This window comes from Tetranychus urticae, unplaced genomic scaffold (assembly GCF_039701765.1).
Source record: "Tetranychus urticae isolate SD_2017Ah unplaced genomic scaffold, NJAU_TeUrti_SD_1.0 Scaffold_7, whole genome shotgun sequence".
Lineage (NCBI taxonomy): Eukaryota > Metazoa > Arthropoda > Arachnida > Trombidiformes > Tetranychidae > Tetranychus > Tetranychus urticae.
In genome coordinates, this window is record NW_028315839.1 from 302,501 (window position 1) to 312,500 (window position 10,000).

The 10,000-nt window shown below is 38.8% G+C and overlaps 2 non-coding genes across 2 annotated transcripts; both read right to left on the reverse strand.

Moving 5' to 3' along the window:
- Positions 1–182: 182 nt before the first annotated feature.
- LOC149092668 (5.8S ribosomal RNA) lies at positions 183–337 on the reverse strand. The gene has a single exon (XR_016200774.1). It is a non-coding gene; the product is annotated as a 5.8S ribosomal RNA (ribosomal RNA).
- A 487-nt stretch (positions 338–824) lies between these two features.
- On the reverse strand, positions 825–2,994 carry LOC149092669 (small subunit ribosomal RNA). The gene has a single exon (XR_016200708.1). It is a non-coding gene; the product is annotated as a small subunit ribosomal RNA (ribosomal RNA).
- Positions 2,995–10,000: the final 7,006 nt, after the last annotated feature.

The window sequence follows — 10,000 nt, forward strand, 5'->3', positions numbered from 1 at the left end:
TGCATTGTACACAAAATTTATCATGTGAAACAAGTAGATTTGAGATTCTCCTTACTAAATTGCAACGAATTGCAATTAAGAAAAGGAATAAAACATCAAGATTCATGCATATAAATATACAATCCTCTCAAAACAATGCATATATGGTAGTATGCAAGTGTTTTGTTGATTATTTTACATCTCAACTCTCAGACAGATGTGACCTCGGAAAAGACCCGAAAGCCGCAATGTGCGTTGGAAGCTCAAGTGCTCGGCGTGTCCTGCAATTCGCACCGATTATCGTAGCTAGCTACGTTCTTCATCGATTGGTAATTCGAGTGATCCACCGCTTGAAGATGTATCTTTGCCACCGTGGGACTTTTAATAAGTATCCTAAATCTGCATTGAGAGGGTTTGAAAACAATTGTATGCAGTTTATAAAAACCATAGTTGTCTTTACTTAGTTAGGCGAAGAAGTGTAAAACTTCCTTCTTTAAACCTTGCCGTCAGCATAAGCTGAAGACTTGATCAGGTACCAAGTATGTAGCAAGACAGGCTTTTCATTATAAACTACAATTGTTTTGCAAAAGAAATTATGGCTATCGTTAGATAACCCTCACTCTTTGTTGCATTGGATAATGAAAGATGGATGTATGAATGAACGAATGTAATGCAAATTAGAATCATGTTGCAATGGCTAAATGTTTGCAATAAACATTCACAATTGCGACTCTAATGCAAATACAATTCAATTGCATTCACCATATTAGCATCTACAATATCACTATGCAGAGTGTTTGATTGTTTGAAGGTTGTATTTCTCTTATAATAAGAGGGTAATACGTTAATGATCCTTCCGCAGGTTCACCTACGGAAACCTTGTTACGACTTTTACTTCCTCTAAATGATCAAGTTTGAACATCTTTCCAGCACAATCCGACCACTAGTTTCCCAATGGTCTGGATTGACCAGTCCGAAGTCCTCACTAAATCATTCAATCGGTAGTAGCGACGGGCGGTGTGTACAAAGGGCAGGGACGTAATCAACGCAAGCTAATGACTCACGCTTACTGGGAATTCCTCGTTCATGGGCAATAATTACAATGCCCAATCCCCATCACGAAATGGGTTCAAGCGGTTACCCACTCCTTTCGGAGCAGGAAACAGTATGCACGATGACCACTTCAGTGTAGCACGCGTGCGGCCCCGGACATCTAAGGGCATCACAGACCTGTTATTGCTCTGTTTCGTGCGGCTGCGAGCGCCGCTTGTCCCTCTAAGAAGTCCTTACAGTGCTACAGCATCCTTACCCTAGCCAATTCTGTAGGCTAATAGCAGCAGAGCCCTCAACAGCCGAAACCATCAAGAGATACTACCACCCACAGGTTGACTAAGGGGGAGTACTGCAGTGTAAACTGCAAGTCTATTTAGTAGGCTAGAGTCTCGTTCGTTATCGGAATTAACCAGACAAATCACTCCACCAACTAAGAACGGCCATGCACCACCACCCACTGAATCAAGAAAGAGCTCTCAATCTGTCAATCCTCTCAGTGTCCGGGCCGGGTGAGTTTTCCCGTGTTGAGTCAAATTAAGCCGCAAGCTCCACTCCTGGTGGTGCCCTTCCGTCAATTCCTTTAAGTTTCAGCTTTGCAACCATACTTCCCCCGGAACCCAAAAACTTTGGTTTCCCGGAAGCTTCCATTCGAGTCATGAAATTAGTTACTCAGAATGATCGCTGGTTGGCATCGTTTATGGTTAGAACTAGGGCGGTATCTGATCGCCTTCGAACCTCTAACTTTCGTTCTTGATTAATGAAAACATTCTTGGCAAATGCTTTCGCTGTAGTTTGTCTTGCGACGGTCCAAGAATTTCACCTCTAGCGCCGCAATACAAATGCCCCCGTCTGTCCCTCTTAATCATTACCTTGGATTCTTAAGACCAACAAAATAGAACCAAGGTCCTATTCCATTATTCCATGCAAGATCATTCAAGTTAAGGTAGTGGTACGCATCATATAGATGGTTGACCATACCGTTTTTAGGCACCTCTTTCGAGGTTTTGGACGCCTGCTTTGAGCACTCTGATTTTTTCAAGGTAAAAGTCTCGATCGCTTGAATCAACACTCGGTAAAGAGCATTGATAGCAAATATCGAGCAATTTTCTGTCTAAACACTATGAATGTAACCACCAGGAAAGAGGAATGAAGGTTCAAGCAAGCATCCGTAGACACAAGCAAGAAACCTAACATCACCATCTAACCCTTTAATCAGTGGACCCCATAGGTTCGACTGAAATCCAACTACGAGCTTTTTAACCGCAGCAACTTTAATATACGCTATTGGAGCTGGAATTACCGCGGCTGCTGGCACCAGACTTGCCCTCCAATAGATCCTCGTTAAAGGATTTAAATTGTACTCATTCCAATTACGGGGCCTCAATAGAGTCCCGTATTGTTATTTTTCGTCACTACATCCCCGTACTGGGATTGTGTAATTTGCGCGCCTGCTGCCTTCCTTAGATGTGGTAGCCGTTTCTCAGGCTCCCTCTCCGGAATCGAACCCTAATTCCCCGTTACCCGTTACAACCATGGTAGGCGCATAACCTACCATCGACAGTTGATAAGGCAGTTGCTTGAGGGATACATCGTCGGCTCAGAGGCCATACGATTTGCTCAGTTATTCAGAGTCATCACAAGAAATGCAACCGAAGTTGCTAAGATCCCCACTGCTAGTCCTTAGACAGCGACCGAAATCACTGAACAGGGTTCTAGGTGAATAAGAATCATTGGTCTTGTACTAATAAATGCGATCCTTCCGTCAGCAAGCTGAGGTTGGAACACTTGTTCATGTATTAGCTCTAGAATTACCACAGTTATCCATGTAAAAAAGAATATCCGAGGAACCGTAACTGATTTAATGAGCCATTCGCGGTTTCACTTTATAAACAGTATGTACTTAGACATGCATGGCTTAATCTTTGAGACAAGCATATGACTACTGGCAGGATCAACCAGGTAACTTGATGTTTTAGCAAAGTAAAATGCTAAACAAGTTGTTTTTGCAGCTATAAATACGATATCCTCAGCTAACAACCAGCAAGTGGATGTTAACTTTAACGAGGTATCGAGATTTATGTCGTGCATTAAGATGATTCTGCAGAAAACTCTTTAGAATCCATCTTCTTCCACTAAAATGTGCAAGCACATCTAGCAGGAGTAACCATTGCTGGGTACGTTTGCAAGTCAACTAAACAGCATAGTATTATAACCGCTTGATACCAATTTCTTGGATCAATCTGCGGTCTGCTTTGCACAAGCAGAGCTCAATACTAATACTGCTCACTCTGTTGAGTGACTAGTTTGAACATATATGCAAGATATGAAGTCTGATAGCATTAAAGCCCAACTCTCATAGATATTGTCAGTCGTACCAAGGAAGACCTTAGGTCTTGCAGGTACTCTACCTTTGTATAATAGTGTGTGGTGATAAGATGATTGACGATCCAAACCCATTCAGGCCCGTCTCTTCAACCACCAAACATCAACAGAATAACAGGAATAGATGCGTGAACAGCTACAGTCTGGACCATACCACTGCTTGATGCATTGACTTATCCATAACCGTAGACAATCACTTACCTCCCCATCAACTACTGATGGTTGCTTCTCTCAATTCAGCAACTACACTCACCACATATATGTTGGTTGTATATGCGTTCCATACCCTAATTTTCGAAATTCACGGTCCAAGAAACCCCCTTAAACTCATTTTGTCCCGATCAAAACCCGTTTTCCTTGACTTATAAAATTTCACTCCCTTCCAGTTACGTAATAACGTTCTGTAATAAAACCTTAACCGATCGATTTAGACCCTATTCGCCTATGCTATCAAATGATATACATTTGACAAGCTTTCCAATGGTATATGTAGTTACCCGCATATTGACCATTGGTATCTCCATAGGACTGACCACCGAACTTTGATCACGAATAACTTCTCTCAGACACATCTCAGATACGCCATTCTTTGACCATTATTAATACACTCTTTACGCTCTATCCAACGATATATCAATCGACCCGATCAGTGACACTTAGAAATTTCATCTATCCATAGGCCACTTTCGGAACTTTCAACACCCACTAGCACCTTAACCTTAATAGCTGGCATACCCCATGCCATGTTATTATTTGCTCAGTTTTTAATGCCCTATCGATTGATATATTGCAATCAAGAATCAGAAGAACTTTTGTCCCATGCTCGATCCCATAGAGAGATCTTTTTCCATCAAGCTCCGCCCCCTGAAAAATAGGTTTTTCCGAAATAACTCTCGAACCACAACTCCGATTCCCGATTCCAATACATTGCCTAAAAGCCCTTTTAAAGGCCTTTCTGCCCATATATAAAACGTCGAAATCGGTTGCCTCTTCATAGGCCAGTTACCGAAAAACCGATTTCGACCGAAACCCAATACAGCTCTGTTGGAGTCATTTTGGGGTACATACCACAGGCCAAACTATAACACTTACAGTCTAATGCTATATATGGTTGAATAGCCCGTATCCTGAAGTAGTTGAATCACTACTAAAACACCAATAAAATATTGACCCTGACCTGCCGTGGCCGACCGACCAAAAATGACTTTAACATGGGATTTCCCATAGAGAAAATTAAACTTTAATAACTTCTGTCATACTCAACATAGAATCATGAAACAACTTTTAAACAACTTCTTTAATCATAATAAAGGTGTCTAAACACAAAAAGAACCAAAAACCTAACGTCCATAATTTTCGATATTTTCCCATATAAGTCTATGGACGAATTATACTAAATACTTCAAATGATCCCTAATCCCTTCCAATGTATTTCCAAACATTTCCAGCCGTTGTAAAACATAACCTAAGGCTATTCTAGCCCTTACAAACAATGTACCAAAGATGGTTAACCATTACCCTACGAGGACTCAGTGGTCAACTCTCTTTGCTCCCTCAACTCAGTTTATAATGTATTACTTTCTGAACTTCTTTGTCAGTTGCAATAAACATTTTCATACGCTAATTTAATTGTCTCTAATTGTATTCAATTGTTTACCAACGCTTTCTGTTCTTCCTTGCTGGGTGCAAGAGTTTAAGTTTACTTGTGTTCAAAGTCTATCTTTGTTTGAAAGTAGTTGAAGACTCGCTTGAGTTTAGTGTTTGAAGGCAGTTTTATTCAGCCGTGAACCATCTATTTAAAATTTCAATTAAACCAACAGGTTATGGGCCCAGCTCGTTTCATCTAATATCGCTGTGTGTGCTCTGTTTAACGTGCTTAGTGAAATCCAGGATCTACTTGTGTCTTATTATTTTCATCATTTCACTGAAATCATTTTAAATTTATCAAGAGTATTTCTACTCCACTGTGATCAAAGCAATTGTGTGCTGCTCAACTTAAGTATCAACATCCTTACAAGTGTTCTGTGTGTGTTACTTCAACAATCCTCGAGTTAATTCATCATATAAACATTTATCAACATTATCATCGACATCTCTGTGGAATTCGGCGATATGGCAAGCAAGGATATCAGCGTAGTGAAACTCTCGTCTAACAACTACCTACTATGGAAACAATCGTTAGAAGCGTACTGTGAGGCCAAAGGTGTTTGGGACATCGTGATTGGGGAAAGCGTTAGACCAACACAGCCGCAAGAAGGAGAAGGCGAAGAGGACTTGGCCATAGACATCGCCAACTGGAAGCGTAATGACGCATTGGCCAGAAGCATAATAATGTCATCAATGACAGAAGGTAATGAACACCTTGTTTTAAATAAAGTTACAGCCTTTGAAATGTATACCAATATTGTAAACGCAAAAGAAAAGCGTACAACGTCGAATGTTTGGCAAAATAGACGAAAGCTAATTGATCTAAAGTTTACCTCAAGCCATAATATATCTAGCTACTTCAGTGAGCTTGAGACATGTGTTCGACAGCTGAACGATTTAGGTATTGTTACTGATGAGGGTCAATTAATCATTAAGATCTTAGACGATCTTCCAATTCAATACGAATCTTTCAGGCAGACTATTGACATGCAAATCATTGCAGGAGCCAATATAAATCTAAAAGATCTAAAATCAAGTTTACTTTTAGCTGAATCGCGTCTAAACGCCAATAAGAGAGATAACAGAAATGAAGCGCTGGTATCTCATTCTAATAACAAACATAAACCAAGAAATTTTGAAAGACGTTGTTGGGAATGTAATGGCAAGGGTCACTCACGCTCATCATGCAGAAAATTTCTAGCTAACCAAAATAACTTTCGCAATAATAACAATAATCATTTTAACAATAATAATCAAAATAACAACATGTACGCCCAAAACAACAACAATAATAGCTACAATAACCGAAACTTTAATAACAATCGAAATTTCAACTCAAATAGAAACTTTAACAATAATAGAAACTTTAACAACTACAATCAGTCGAGAAACAATAACTCTGGTTATCGAAACAACAACAACTTCAACAACAATAGGCAATCCAATTTCGGTAGAAACAATCAAAATCAAAACACTGCTAATAACGCTCAAGCTAATTATAACAATAACAGCAACAATCACCAGAATGAAAGTCATTCTTCAAATAACAACAACAATTTCTTGCTCGCTGCATGTGCCAACTCTGATGTCCAACCAGAATGGATATTAGATACTGGTGCATCATTTCATTTGACCAGTAACATTAAAAATTTCCAGAATCTTGAAGAGTTAGACGCACCAATTCCATTAGTAATTGGTGATGGCAAACAAATTGAAGGTATTGCTAAAGGTGATTGCTTAGTTGAATGTTTTAATGGTTTAGAATGGTCCAAAGGAAAATTGACTGATGTATTGTTTGTTCCAGATTTGGGCAACTTTAATCTTTTCTCCTGGGGCCAATCTAAGAAGAAAGGATATGGATTAAGATCAGTAGAAGATTCAACTGAAATCTTTGACCCAAAGACAAACAAAACAATTGTCAAAGCAAATGAAACAGGGAATACATTTAAACTTGAAATGAGAGTATTACAAAAGGATTGTCATCATGCTTTAACTGCTAAATCATATACCTTAATGGATTGGCATCGGAGACTTGCTCACATTAATGTATATAAGATAATTGAGATGAGCAAACAGGGTTTACTTCCACCTATTACAACTGATGATAAACTAAGTGAATTTGTGTGTGACGGTTGTGTGAAAGGCAAAATGCATAAACAACCTTTTAAAACTAAACCAAAACGTGTTTTTAAAGTAGGTGAAGCGATGCACTGCGATCTCCAGGGACCTATGGAGTGCAACTCACTAGGTCGTTCTAATTTTGTTTTAGTCATTAAAGATGAAGCTAGTTGCTACAGAACCCTTTTCTTCTTGAAGTTCAAATCAGATACACTCGATTCGTTAACAACTTATATCAACTTTGTGGAGAATAAAACAAGTAATAAGGTTAAAGTAATGCGTAGTGATAATGGAGGGGAATTTATTGACTATCGAGTAAAAACCTTATTAAGGAATAAACACATCGAACATGAGCTTTCTGCACCTTATACGCCTGAACAAAATGGTCTTATTGAGCGCGAGAATCGTACCATTGTTGAATTAGCTAGATCAATGCTACAAGATATGAACCTCCCAAAATTCCTATGGGCAGAAGCTATGCATACAGCAATGTATGTATTGAACATTATACCACATAAGCAAATTAATAATCAGACTCCATGGGAATTATGGTTTAGAAGAAAACCCTCTTACGAACACTTACGAGTGTTTGGAAGTGTTGTTTATGCAAAGATTCCCGATGCAATCCGAAAGAAATGGGATGCAAAAGCTCGGAAGTACATTTTCGTAGGCTATACAGCAACTACCGAAAATTACAAGATCTTTGATCCTCGATCAACTTCAATCTTTACAAGCAGAGAAGTTAAGTTTATTGATGGTGGTAATAACATTGAAGAAGCAATCAAACAAGTTAAGAATGAATGCACAAAAGATTTGTACGAAATTTGTCAAAATGAAGAAATCGAAGAAATTAATGAAATCAATGCAGATACTTCAAATACAAATGAAACAGAACAAGTTGATGAAGAAGAGAGCAGTGAAATACCAGATAAACAAATAGATATCATTAATCTAGCCCTGCAGGCAATTGAGAAGTCAAATGAACCATCCACGTATGAAGAAGCTATGGCTTCTCCAGATAGGTCTTTATGGCTTGAAGCTATGAAAGAAGAGTTGAATTCATTTAAGAAAAACGATGTTTACACTGTAACATCATTACCACAAGGTAAAAGACCTATTGACTGTAGATGGGTGTTCAGGATTAAGCGCAAAGCAGATGGTTCTATTGACAGATACAAAGCTAGGTTAGTAGCAAGAGGCTTTGCACAAAAATCTGGAATAGATTATTTCGAGACATTCAGCCCTGTAGCCAGGTACGACTCAATAAGAGCTATTCTTGCAATCACTGCACATTTTAAGATGTTCTTAAAACAATTTGATGTGAAAACAGCGTTTCTGTATGGTGATCTTGAAGAAGAAATTTACATTAATCAACCACCTGGCTTTAGTGACAATTCAAATAAAGTACTTAGATTGAAGAAAGGACTGTACGGGCTCAAACAAGCGCCCAGGCAGTGGAACGAAAAAGTTCGTAGCTTCTTTAACAAACATGGTTTTACTCAAGCAAAGACTGATAATTGTGTTTACATTAGAAACAACAATTCTCTCACCATCTGCGTGATCTACGTTGATGATGGACTAATATCTAGTACTTCCGAACAGGAACTACAAGATATATCCAAAGCTCTTCAACAAACATTCGAAATGAAGTTTGGTGAACCGTCAGTCTTTGTAGGAATGGAGATTACACAGAGTCATGATCGATCTGTAATCTCAATAAAGCAAACACATTACATTAAACAACTTTTGAAACGTTTCGGAATGACTGATTGCAAAGCTGTTGTAACACCAGGAGACTCAAACATTAAATTGTATGCTTCAGAAGAAGAGTCTGATACTAAAATACCTTATCAAGAAGCTGTCGGGGCATTACTCTATTTGTCTATAATAAGTCGCCCCGACATCACGTTTCAAGTAAATAGAGCGTCACAGTTTAATGCAAGATATAATCAAACTCATTGGGTAGCTTTGAAACGTGTATTCCGCTATTTAGCGGGTACTACCGATACTGGCATTGTCTATTGTCCAACATCAGAAGACTTTGAGTTAATTGGGTTTGCTGATGCTGATTATGCATCAGACACTCTGACTCGTAAGTCTACATCAGGCTTCGTCGTAACATTGGGCAAATCACCTATTTCTTGGGCATCTCGTCTACAGAAGAGTGTTGCCCAAAGTACGACTGAAGCAGAGTATGTTGCTATAGCCGATTGTACCAAAGATATTCTATGGTACATACAACTTTTTGCAGAACTAACTATTCCCATACATCCTCCAATTAAGATTATGAGTGATAACCAGGGTGCTATTCTTCTTACTAAAAACAGCGTCTTTCATAAACGTACCAAGCATATTGATGTACGGTTTCATGCAATTAGGGACTATCAAGATCAAGGACTGATCAAGGTTTATTATACACCAACTGATCAGCAACCAGCAGACATGCTTACAAAGTCTCTTTGCTCTCCTTCATTAATAAGATGCAAGGAATACCTCAATATCGTTTAGCTGCACGACAACACATGAGCTCCTTTCTTTCATTACATGACCCAAACTTTGCAAACATTCGATTCTTTCACGACTTTCTTTTGCGTACCTTTAATTTTTTCAATTGTATGCCATTTATTCCCACATATTGTTCCATTTGAAGTATTTAGTAAGGGAGGGTGTTGGTTGTATATGCGTTCCATACCCTAATTTTCGAAATTCACGGTCCAAGAAACCCCCTTAAACTCATTTTGTCCCGATCAAAACCCGTTTTCCTTGACTTATAAAATTTCACTCCCTTCCAGTTACGTAATAACGTTCTGTAATAAAACCT